Source organism: Sapajus apella, unplaced genomic scaffold (assembly GCF_009761245.1).
Source record: "Sapajus apella isolate SASKATOON/1434 unplaced genomic scaffold, GSC_monkey_1.0 scaffold74, whole genome shotgun sequence".
In the NCBI taxonomy this organism is placed as follows: domain Eukaryota; kingdom Metazoa; phylum Chordata; class Mammalia; order Primates; family Cebidae; genus Sapajus; species Sapajus apella.
In genome coordinates this window covers 3,943,656-3,956,216 of record NW_022437014.1, presented here as the reverse complement: position 1 = coordinate 3,956,216, position 12,561 = coordinate 3,943,656, and the positions used below count along the sequence as shown (strand labels likewise).

At 45.8% G+C, this 12,561-nt stretch overlaps 2 long non-coding RNA genes across 2 annotated transcripts in view; one reads left to right on the top strand and one right to left on the bottom strand.

The window, feature by feature from the left end:
- The window catches only part of LOC116532043, an 18,439-nt gene extending 6,524 nt beyond the window's left edge, over positions 1 to 11,915 (bottom strand). The window contains exons 1-2 of the long non-coding RNA XR_004260689.1: positions 11,674 to 11,915; positions 10,015 to 10,017 (exon numbers count right to left, since the gene is read on the bottom strand). This is a non-coding gene — a long non-coding RNA (uncharacterized LOC116532043). The remainder of the gene's footprint in view (positions 1 to 10,014; positions 10,018 to 11,673) is intronic.
- Positions 4,606 to 4,898, top strand: LOC116532044. The gene is made up of 2 exons (XR_004260690.1): positions 4,606 to 4,728; positions 4,791 to 4,898. It is a non-coding gene; the product is annotated as an uncharacterized LOC116532044 (long non-coding RNA).
- Positions 11,916 to 12,561: the final 646 nt, after the last annotated feature.

Below are 12,561 nucleotides of genomic sequence, written 5' to 3'. Positions count from 1 at the left end.
TTGATTTTCTGTTCTTGTGTCAGTTTGCTGAGAATGATGGTTTCCAGATTCATCCATGTCCCTACAAAGGACATGAACTCATCGTTTTTTATGGCTGCATAGTATTCCATGGTATACATATGCCACATTTTCCTTGCCCAGTCTATTGTTGATGGGCATTTGGGTTGGTTCCAGGCCTTTGCTATTGTAAACAGTGCCACTATGAACATATGCATGTGTGTGTCTTTATAACAGAATGATTTATAATCCTTTGGGTATATACCCAGTAATGGGATTGCTGGGTCAAATGGAATTTATATTTCTAGGTCCTTGAGGAATCACCACACAGTCTTCCACAATGGTTGAACTAGTTTACACTCCCACCAACAGTGTAAAAGTGTTCCTATTTCTCCACATCTTCTCCAGCATCTGTTGTCTCCAGATTTTTTAATGATTGCCATTCTAACTGGCGTGAGGCGGTATCTCAATGGAGTTTTGATTTGCATTTTTCTAATAATCAGTGATGATGAGCATTTTTTCATGTTTGTTGGCCTCATATATGTCTTGTTTTGAAAAGTGTTCATATCCTTCTCCCACTTTTGGATGGGTTTGTTTGTTTGTTTCTTGTAAATCTGTTTTAGTTCTTTGTAGATTCTGGATATTAGCCCTTTGTCAGATGGGTAGATTGCAAAAATTTTTTCCCATTCTCGTGGTTGCCAGTTCGCTCTAATGATTGTTTCTTTTGCTGTACAGAAGCTCTGGAGTTTAATTAGGTCCCATTTGTCTATTTTGGCTTTTGTTGCCAGTGCTTTTGGTGTTTTAGTCCTAAAGTCCTTGCCCATGCCTATGTCCTGAATGGTTTTGCCTAGGTTTTCTTCTAGGGTTTTTATGGCGTTAAGTCTTATGTTTAAGTCTTTAATCCATCTGGAGTTAATTTTAGTGTAAGGTGTCAGGAAGGGGTCCAGTGGTAGAGCATCTTTTCATACAATGGTCTGATATTTGAAAATTCTCTTTTCTGAAGTGACCAAGTTTCTTGTTCATTTCACTCCTTGGTTATCTGTCTTTTTCTTACCAACTAGTAAGACACCAACTCTTTGTTGGTTATATTTGGTGCAAATATCTTCTTTCACTCTGAGGATTTCCTTTATGTTCTCCTAATGGTGTCTTTGATGAATAGGGTTTCTTGATTTTAACATAATCTAATTTGTAGTTGAGTTTTAAGGAAGTGAGGACTGGATGGGACGCTGATGATCCATGGCAAATGGGTGAAGTGGCCTTTAAATTTCAGCTGCAGCTGTGTGGAAAGAAGTGCAAAGTCTGAACAAAGTGAGTGGCTTTTGACAGCAAAAATTCTGAAGATAGTGAGGAATATAAGGGCTTTGGGGTAGAATGGCTGCTTCTAATCATGTCACATGGCTTACAATAAAGCAATGGTGAGCTCAAGATTTTAAATCTTTGGGTAAAATCTCTGTCAAAAAGTCAGGAGCATTTTACACTTTCCTAAGATAATATATTTTCTCTTGTATTCACAAGGCTGTTCTGACCATAAATCAAATATCTGATCATATAGATCTATGAATTATACTGCAGACTGAATTTAAAGAATTTATGTAAATGTATGAATTCACAACCAGAGAAAATTATGAAATGGATTGGGAAACAGACCCTGATAATTGGAATTAGGATGCTTGGGAAGATTTAAATGATTTACTGAATCCTCAAATCCCTAAATACCTAGATTCCAATGAGACTCTCTTAGGGCAGCACCAGCTCCAAATATTATGTCTGATGAGGCCGATTTGCTTAAACGTCTGTAACAAACTCATCTACTTTGCGAAGGGAGGCAGGCCAGTTTCCCTCATGGCCCACTTCTACTTTCATTGTCATCAAATCTTTATCTAGAGTCAGATATCAGACACACCCAGGAGAAAGTTTATGCACTAAAATAATTGCAAATATTCTTTTCAAAATGAATTTTACCACACACAGCATGGCTCCCTCAACCTGAAGACTCGGCATGAAACCCTTTCATGGTTTCCTGTTGTGCTTAGAATAGACTTGAAGCCTTGGTGGCCCTGTGAAGTCTTGCACAGCCCAGCCTCTGCCTGTATCTGCAGCCTCAACTTGTACCACTCCTGTCCTTGGTCTTTTACCTTTAGTCACAATATCCTTTACATGTGTTCGTCCCTCTACTTCTGGATCTCCTTGAACCCCTCGTATCACCTAGAAGGGTACATTTCACTCTTTTTTCAAATGTCAGTGAACCATGCATGTTGCCTTCACTGCATTGATTTTTGTGTGCAATTATATTCTGGCATTTTTGGTGATTATTGATTAATGTTCATAGCTCACTAGAAATTCTAAGTTCTGTCAGAGGGCAGATACCGTGTTTGTTGTTGTTTATCATATCTTCAGCATTTAGCATGTGCCTAATTTTAAAAATTGTATTTTAGGTTGTGGGGTACATGTGCAGATCATGCAGGATTGTTACATGGCAAGGTGGCTTGCTGCCTTCCTCCCCTCATCACCTATATCTGGTATTTCTCCCCACATTATCCCTCACTACCCCTCCCCTAGTCTCCCCCAACTGTCCGCAGTGTGTGATGCTCCCTTCCCTGTGTCCACGTGTTCTATTTGTTCAATACCCGCCTATGAGTGATACCATGCAGTGTTTGATTTTCTGTTCTTGTGTCAGTTTGCTGAGAATGATGGTTTCCAGATTCATCCATGTCCCTATGAAGGACAGGAACTCATCGTTTTTTATGGCTGCATAGTATTCCATGGTGTATATGTGCCACATTTTCTTTATCCAGTCTATTACTGATGGACATTTGGGTTGGTTCCAGGTCTTTGCTATTGTAAACAGTGCCACAGTGAACATACGTGTGCATTTGTCTTTATAATAGAACAGTTTATAATTTTTTGGGTATATACCCAGTAATGGGATTGCTGGGTCAAATGGTATTTCTAGTTCCTTGAGGAATCACCACACTGTCTTCCACAATGGTTGCACTAATTTGCACTCCCACCAACAGTGTAAAAGTGTTCCTATTTCTCCACATCCTCTCCAGCATCTGTTGTCTCCAGATTTTTTACTGATCACCATTCTAACTGGCATCAGGTGGTATCTCAATGTGGTTTTGATTTGCATTTCTCTAATGACCAGTGATGATGAACATTTTTTCATATGTTTGTTGGCTTCATAGATGTCTTCTTTTGAAAAGTATCTCTTCATATCCTCTGCCCACTTTTGAATTGTTTATTTCTTGTAAATGTGTTTTAGTTCTTTGCAGATTCTGGGTATTAGCCCTTTGTCAGATGGGTAGATTGCAAAAATTTTTTCCCATTCTGGTGGTTGCTGGCTCGCTCTAATGATGGTTTCCTTTGCTGTACAGAAGCTCTGGAGCTTAATTAGATCCCATTTGTCTATTTTGGCTTTTGCTGCCAATGCTTTTGGCGTTGTAGCCATAAAGTCCTTGCCTATGCCTATGTCCTGAATGGTTTTGCCTAGGTTTTCTTCTAGGGTTTTTATGGTGTTAGATCTTATGTTTAGATCTTTAATCCATCTGGAGTTAATTTTAGTGTAAGGTGACAGGAAGGGGTCCAGTTTCTGCTTTCTGCACAGGCTAGCCAGTTTTCTCAACACCATTTATTAAATATGGAGTCCTTTCCCCATTGCTTGTTTTTGTCAGATTTGTCAAAGATCAGATGATTGTAGATGTGTGGTGTTGCTTCTGAGGCCTCTGTTCTGTTCCTTGGTACCAGTACCATGCTGTTTTGATGACTGTGGCCTTGTAGTATAGTTTGAAGTCAGGCAATATGATGCCTCCAGCTTTGTTATTTTGGCATAGGATTGTTTTGGCTACGTGGGCTCTCTTTTGGTTCCATGTGAAGTTTGAAGTGGTTTTTTCCAGTTCTGTGAAGAAGGTCATTGGAAGCTTGATGGGGATAGCATTGAATCTATAAATTACTTTGGGCAATATGGCCATTTTCACAATGTTGATTCTTCCCAACCATGAGCATGGAATGTTTCAACATCTGTTTGTGTCATCTGTTATTTCCTTGAGCAGTGGTTTGTAGTTCTCCTTGGAGAGGTCCTTTACATCCTTTGTTAGTTGTATTCCTAGGTATTCTCTTTGTAGCAATTGTGAATGGGAGTTCACTTTTGATTTGGCTCTCTGTTTGTCTGTTATTGATGTATAGAAATGCTTTGATTTCTAGCATGTGACTGTTAATTAAAAGGAACAATCTACTGTTTATTCTTGAAGATGGAGATGATGACTACTTCACAGGCACTTTGCAAGGTCTGATGATATTGGCAACACATTGGACAAAGGGCAAAGGAAGATGAGCTTGCCAAAAAACCAAGAGTAACAAGAGAAAGAAGAATTAATGTGTGATGGAATCCTAGGGAAAGCATGAGTCAAGAAGTATAGTATAGGCAATTCAGGTACCCAAAGGGTTGCTTCCAAAAGAATCAATGTATTGTGACATGATAATTGCCCCATAAACTGCATACCTCGACCATACCTCGGCTTTCCATTGGAAGTGCTCTCTGTAACCCTAATGTGACAGGCAAGCAGTCCAAACCCACACCATCTTGGCCCCTGCAACTTGTAATAAGTAACTAAGGTCTGTAATTTCCACCCTACCCAGACAATGTGTAAACTAACTAATGCTTATCTTGACTTCTGTGAACCACTTATGTAACAATCGAAATGTCCAAAGACCCTCACCCCCACCCAGGAGGTGGTTTATGGTATGTCCAAAGTCCACTGGCCCTGGGAATATCCTTGCCCCCCACCCAGGAGGTGGTTTATGGGCATAAAAGATCTTGACACCCTCCTTTCAGGGCCGCGGGTTAGAGAGAGGTGAGTCCTCCATGGCCACCGGCAATAAAAACCCTATAATTTGGCCTAGTCTTTGTCTCAGTGGTGATTTCACACTCGCTCGGTTACAACATTTGGAGACCGCAGTGAGATTTTTCCATCATCACTCAGACAAAATCCCTGGAGTATTACCTGAGCGGCCGCTCCTGCCTTGGGGATCTCTAGGGGAGGTGCCCCCTGAGACATTCCAGGGCCCCAGAGTTCTGGGGCAGATGGGCGACTACCCAACTGACATTCACCCAAAGTTCTCAGGGTCCTGGGAACCTCTGGAGGTAAGTCAGGTCTGGAAATTGTGGAGGGGGGTGGTGCTGGTCCGTCAGGAGCCTATGTCAGGAGACTGGACATGGTCGTTAATCTCTGACTAGGCAAGCACACCATGAGACATCACTGGAGGCTCGGGTAATTCAGTTTTCGGTTGTCTTCCATAACCTCGGTGTGAGTGAGAGAGTGAGTGCGCATATGTGTGGTCCCACGGCTGGGCGGCTATGGGACCTACCCGAGGTTCCACGGAGACATCATAGGGCATAACAGTGATTCACCGCTGTGGTGACCAGACCCAGGGTTTATACAGGTACACCTTAGCCAAGATGCTCTGAAATATCCCTTCGGGGATGTGGCTGGGCAGGCATCAGATTGGTCTCCCATGGGGGACACCCACCCTGTGTCTCTCTACCTCTCATGTGGTCCTGTCTTTACTGTAGATTCTCTAGTTTTCTGAGATGCTTATTGACGGATCTACTGTGGTTTAGGCCTGCCTCACTAAGGCCAGATAATGTTCTCAATTGGTTAAATGACCATTGGTTGCAGGGGACTTTCACTGATTTTATGCCTCTAGAAATAACTTTATTCTCCTTCCTCTTTCACCATTAGGCCCCTCCTTTTCTCCTTTAAATGTCCAGAAGGTGATTCTGCCCTCCGGCACCTCAGTTGTAGCTTTTTCTAGAACCTTAGAAGTCAGATTTTAGGTAAGATCGTCCCAAAGTGGTTTTTATCTCCTAAAAGCTTACCATTCACTGCTGTGGTCCCATGCAGGTGACATCGACCCGCACCCCTGGCTGCTTTTGCCCACCTCCTTGCCTCATGCCAGGGATAGGCCTATCAAGCTTGTCGCCCCCTCCTTACAAGACCTTGCTGCAGAGGCATACTTAAAACTGGTGCTGGAAAGGGCAAGGCACAAGTACAATGCTTTCCAGAACTAAGAGTACTATAAAAGCAAACAGGTCTGGGTAACAACTGGTAGGTTTAAAAAAAAAAAACAAAAACAGATGGGATCATCTAGTTCCTGGCCCTGCACCCCACTCCAGTGCATGATGGCCAATTTCAAGGCTGGATTTTCAGGCCAGTATGGGGTAAAACCCCAAAAAAGCTCCGCACCCTGTGTAAACTGGGGTGGCCATCATTTGGGGTGGGGTGGCCACACACCAGGACATATGTTCCCAAGGTAACCCAGGCTGTATGGAATGTGGTGACAGGTTCCCCTGGGCACCCAGATCACTTTCCATACATTGACCAGAGGCTAGGCTTAGTTCAACAGCCCCCCACTTGGCTTAAACGCTGTATAAAGCATGCTGGGTTACAAGTTATGCTGGCAGGCCCCAAGAAAACCCCTTCGGAGCCAGCCATACTCCCTTCCCTGGCAGATCAAGAATTACCTCCACCATAGTCAAGGCCCCCCTAATCAGGGCCTCAGCATCCTCCCCCAGACAGTACTAGTAACCAACCCTTGTCCCCCCTGCACACCCACAGTGGGGCTCCACACCCACCAGCGGTCCTTCCTCTCTGAGAGGCACCCCCAAAGGGAGGAGACAATCGGGGTCCCCCATTCTTTGTTCATATCCCCTTCTCATCAAGTTACTTATATAATTGGAAGGCCCAACATCCCCCATTCTCTGAGAAGCCCCAGGCTTTGACAGGGCTCTTAGAATCTGTACTCCAGACTTATCGCCCAACTTGGGACAACTGCCAATTATTACTGATTCTGTGCACCACAGAGGAAAGAGGCAGAATTAGACAGGAAGCCCTGAAAGCCATCATAGGTCCAGGGGGAGGAACAGTAGAAGAGAACTGGGACCAAATTGAAGAGTGTTTTCCCTCTATCTGACCCCAGTGGGACCTCAACACCTCATGGGGTCACCAGGCTCTGAACACTTTTCACTGGTATCTTTTAGCAGGGTTTAAGGGTGGCTAGGAGGCCCATCAACCTCTCCAAGGTAGGAACAGTGACTCAGGGTCTGCAGGAGTCACCAGCTGCTTTCCTAGAATGGCTACAAGAGGCGTACCATACCTATACTCCTATAGACCCTGAGGCCCTGGAAAATTAATGGGCCATTAACTTAGGCTTTGTCTCCCAGTCAGCCCCAGATATCAGGAAAAAGTTACAAGAACTAGATGGATTCCAGGGAATGAATTTGGCCCAATTTCTGGAAATTGCCCAGAAGGTTTTGATAACAGAGATATTCCTGGAGCCATACAAGACAAAAAGTTACTAAGGCAGTAATAACAGCTCTTCAGGAGATAAGAGCCATTCCACAAGGGCGGGGGGCCTTGCAAAAGGGCCCTTGGGGTCCCCAGCTAGGAAGAAACCAATGTGCGTACTGTAAAGAAGAGGGACATTGGAAAAACGAGTGCCCCAAGAGAAAAAGACGAGTAACCGCTCAAGAAAAACCACCAAGGGCTATCCTCAATTTAGAAGGTCAGGATTGACGGGGCCAGGGCTCTTATTTGTTAAGCCCCCAGGAGCTCAGGGTTACTTCAAAAATTGGAGGCAAACCTATTAGTTTTTTAGTGGACAGCAGGGCGGCCCACTCAGTCCTTACTCAGCATCTGGGACCACTATCCAGTAGGAAAACAGTCATCCAGGGGGCCACAGGAAAAACCATGACAAGTTCATGGACCACAAATCGAGTTGTTGACTTAGGAAATGGCACCATTATCCATTCCTTCTTAGTTCTTCCAGAATGCCCTTACCCACTATTAGGGCAGGACCTACTTCACAAACTTCAAGCAACCATCTCCTTCTGTGAAAATCAGGCCTGCCTTTCTATCCCTCCTTTGCCCTCCATATTGAAAGCACCTCAGCAAATCCTCATCACTCGAGCTCTGTCAGATAAGTATCTCTTGCAGGAAGCTTTATCACCAGAAACAAATCAGGCATCAATGTCAGACCTCCTCCGCCAGTTCCAAGAGAGTGTACCAAGAATGTCAGCTGAGACCAATCCTCTAGGTCTGGCAGAACACCGTACCCTGGTTGTGGTCCAACTGTTGGCAACAGCAGCTCCAGTCCAGGTACAGCAATACCCAATGAGTCAGGAAGCCAGGCAGGGAATTGCTCCGCATATAACAAGACTCCTGGAAGGAGGAATTCTCACCACCTGTACATAACCCTGGAACACCCCTCTGCTCCCTGTTCTAAAACCTGGCACAAAGGATTACTGGCCAGTACAAGACTTAAGGGAAGTAAATAAAAGAGTAGAAATTGTTGACCCCACGGTCCCAAATCCATATACCCTCCTAAGCCTCCTGAACCTGAACCACCATTACTATACCATCCTGGACCTCAAGGATGCATTCTTTTGCATCCCACTGGCCCCAATCAGCAGACCCATAGTCACCTTTGAGTGGATGGACCTGGACACTGGGGTCTCAGTGAAACTCACACAGACCCAGTTGTCTCAGAGATTCAAAAAAACTCCCATCCTATTTGATGAGGCACTTTGGATCTTGCCACCTTCAGGGCCGAGTTCCCTGAGTGTACTCTACTCCAATATGTAGATGACTTACTTCTGGACTCAAGAACCCAAGAGGCCTGCAAGGAAGCCACCCAGTTGTTACTGTTAACCCTACAAACTCTGTGATATCGAATCTCAGTCAAAAAGGCCCAACTCTGTCAACAAAAGGTAATTTACGTGGGCTATATCATAGAAATAGGCAACCAGGCGCTGGCACCCAGCCAAGTCCAAGCAGTCCTACAGATACCCACCCCTACCACAAAATGCCAAGTTCGGGAGTTCCTTCCGGCGGTAAGGTAGTGTAGGCTGTGGATTTTAGGTTTTGCCGAAATAGCCAAGCCTCTGTATGCCTGCACAGGAGGGAATCAACCCCTAATTTAGACAGTAGTAGAACAACAGGCTTCTGATAAACTTAAAGCTGCTCTGACTTCGGCCCCAGCCCTGGCCTTGCCAGATATTTCTAAACACTTCTGGTTATTTGTACATGAAAAACAAGGAATTGCGAAGGGGGTGCTTACCCAGACATTAGGACCATGGTCCAGGCCAGTCGCCTACCTATCATAAAGACTTGATCCTGTAGCCTCTGGGTGGCCAGCCTGCCTTCAGTCCGTGGCAGCAACAGCCTGTTGATAAAGGAGGCAGACAAACTGACTCTGGGGCAGGAATTAAACCTAGTGGCACCCCATGCAGTAGAATCACTACTCTACGGGGCTCCAGGAAGATGGATGTCTAATGCCCACATAGTACAGTATCGGGCTCTACTCTTGGACTAGCCCTGCATCAAGTTCCTGAAGACTACAGTCCTGAACCTGGCCACACTGCTACCTAATAGAGAGCCAGAACCCATACATGACTGTCAACAAATAATAGATGTCATCCAAACCGCTTGACCAGACCTCACTGATGTCCCCTTATGGAACCTGGAAGAGGTACTGTATACAGATGGCAGCAGTTTTATGTTCAACAGAGTCAGGTATGTGTGGGCAGCCATAGTCACCCTAGAGCAGGTCATCTGGGCCCAGGCCCTTACTCATGGGACTTCAGCCCAGAAGGCTCAGCTTATAGCCCTGATAAAAGTCTTAAACTGGGCAGAGGGAAAAACTGTCTCTATTTAGACCGACAGCTGTTATGCTTTCGCTACAGCTCATGTACATGGAGCAATATATAAAGAAAGAGGACTACTTACCTCAGAAGGAAAATCTATTAAAAATAAGGAGGAAATTCTAGCCCTGCTGGAGGCTATATGGAAGCCTAAGGCTGTGGCACTAGTCCATTACAAGGGACACCAAAAGGGGGATTCACCAGAGGCAAGGGGAAACAGGCTGCTGCCTTACAGGCCAGGCAGGCAGCCATGGGCCAGTGAAACCACTGACCCTCTTTGTAACCCTACCTGCCCCAGTTCTGCCCCCTACTCCTACGTACTCCTCAGGTGAGAAAGACTTTGCAAAGGAACAGGGTGCCACACAGGACTCCAGGATGGTGGATATTGCCAGACCAAAGGATTGTGGTCCCCGAGGCTCTAGGATGGGCCCTAGTTAAGGACACACACCAGGCCACTCACTTAGGACAGACCAAACTAACTGAACTGCTAAAAGCCAAGTACTACATTCCCCATTTACATAAACTTATCAAAGAAATCACTACTTGGTGTTATGTATGTGCCCAAGTAAATCCAGGAGGGAACAGGTCTAGCCAGGTAGGAGTGAAACTCAGAGGGACTAGCCCTGGGGAGCACTAGGAAGTAGATTTCACCGAAATAAAACCCCCGGTAAATGGCTATAAATGCCTCCTGGTGTTTATAGATACATTGTCTGGATGGGTCGAGGCCTTCCCCACTAAGTCCAAGACTGCTTTGGTGGTCACAAAAAAACTTTTACAGGACCTTGTTTCTTGGTTTGGCCTCCCTCTAACGCTGGGGTTGGACAATGGGCCCATCTTTACTCCACAAATTTCTCAGGGCCTAGCCCAGACCCTGGGTATATCCTGGAAATTACACTGTGCCTATGATCCCCAGAGTTCAGGACAGGTCAAAAGAATCAATCAGACCCTAAAAGAAACCCTGACAAAGTTTATCCTAGAGACTGGTGAAAACTGGGTCACCCTGCTTCCTTTTGTCCTCCTCCATGTCCAATGCACACCCTATCAGAAAGGCTTCTCCCCTTTTGAAATCATGTTCGGTAGCCCCCCCTCCCTTACTCTCCAGACTCGCGGATACCGTGCATGCTAAAGTCCATAACTATACACTCCTTAAGTCCTTACAGGCGCTCTAGTCTGTTCAATCCCAGATACGCCAGCTCATTAAGGACACCTGTCCCACCCCATTGGACCTCACAGACCAGCCAACACACCCCTTCCTTCCAGCCTGGAGACTGTCCTTGTTAAAAGATTCGCCACCTGAGCCTCACCCCATGTTGGAAGGGACCCTACACGGTTATCCTGACCACACCCGCTGCACTCAAGGTGGACGGACTAACGGCCTGGATTCATCACACCCACGTCAAGACTACCCCACCGGAAGGACAATGGAGCATTAAACACTCATCCCCCGTTTCACTAAAGCTAAGACATGTGTGCTCTTCGCGGTCACCACCCTAATCCTTGCTGTAAATCCCTATAGCAAACTGCCCTTAGAACCCACCTACTATCAGTGGGTCCTCACTGAGGGCTCCACTGGAGGATATGTTAGTTCCTTAACCGGGAAGGGATCCACCCTAGTCAACCTAACCCTGGAGTACATTCCAGAGAACCCCATTGCCTTCTCCCTGGACCTCTGTGCCCCCCTGGGCCCCAACCTAAATTTCAGAACAAGTGGAGGTGTAGCGGGGTGTGACAGTTCAGGGGCAGAGCAGCAACTCCAGACCATGGGGTTATGTCTGTGCCCGGGATCCACCCCACAAAAAAGATGGAACTGTGGGGACTTAAATGAATTCTTCTGCCCCCACTGGGGTTGTGAAACTATCTCCACTATATCAGGGTACACCAAAAACATAGACTCCTTCATCTCTTTTAACTGAGGCTCTTCCCCCATCCCCATGCTACACCAGGTCTTGTAACCCACTCAGGATAACTGTAACTACCCCAGATGGTAGATGGACAACAGGGCAAAACTGGGGTCTCAGGGTATATATGAGTGGGTGGGACATGGGAAACATCTTTACCATCCAGCATATAACCCCGCCCCGACCCAACTGCCCTATAGGACCCGTTGCTCAGGTCATACAAGAAGCCCCCCTAAAAATACAAAGCCCCCTCATCCAGACAATCAATAGTCCCCCTCAACAACCTTCCCCTACAACCCCAACTCGGCTCAAAGAGGACACAACCCTGCTAACCTTCTCACCACCTCCTCAACAAGTCTAACCCAGATTTAGGGAAAGACTTGGCTCTGTCTAAACCCTCAACCGCCGTTTTATACCGGGTTGGCTTCCCAATTACCTGCCAACCTGTCCATTTCTTCATGCTCCCAATCCACACTCCATTTAACCCCGGGAGACACAGAAGGGTCTGGGCACTGTTGCCACTCCCCAAATTGCACCCTTGCAGGTTCTCCCTATGGACACTATTGTAATACTTCCCACAATGTAACATTTAATGGTACAAACCTTTACTATCGGGCCCCAGATACCACTTGGTTAGCCTGCACCTTTGGCCTCACCAACTGCATTTCCACATACAAATTCAGCAGCTCTGCTCCCATATTCTGCACCCCGGTACACATCCTTCCCAGAGTCGACATTTATGATGGCCAACAGGGACTTAGCCTCCTGGCCCCATCAGATATTATTACTGCCCGATGGAAGCGAGTCCCTATCGTCATCCCTCTACTGGTTGGATTAGGTATTGCTGGCTCCACTGCAGTTGGAATATCAGCTTTTAAAACCGGGGACCAAAATTTTAAAACTCCCTCTCAGCATATAGATACTGATTTAAGCCACTTGGAAAACTCCATTTCCCAATTCACTGAT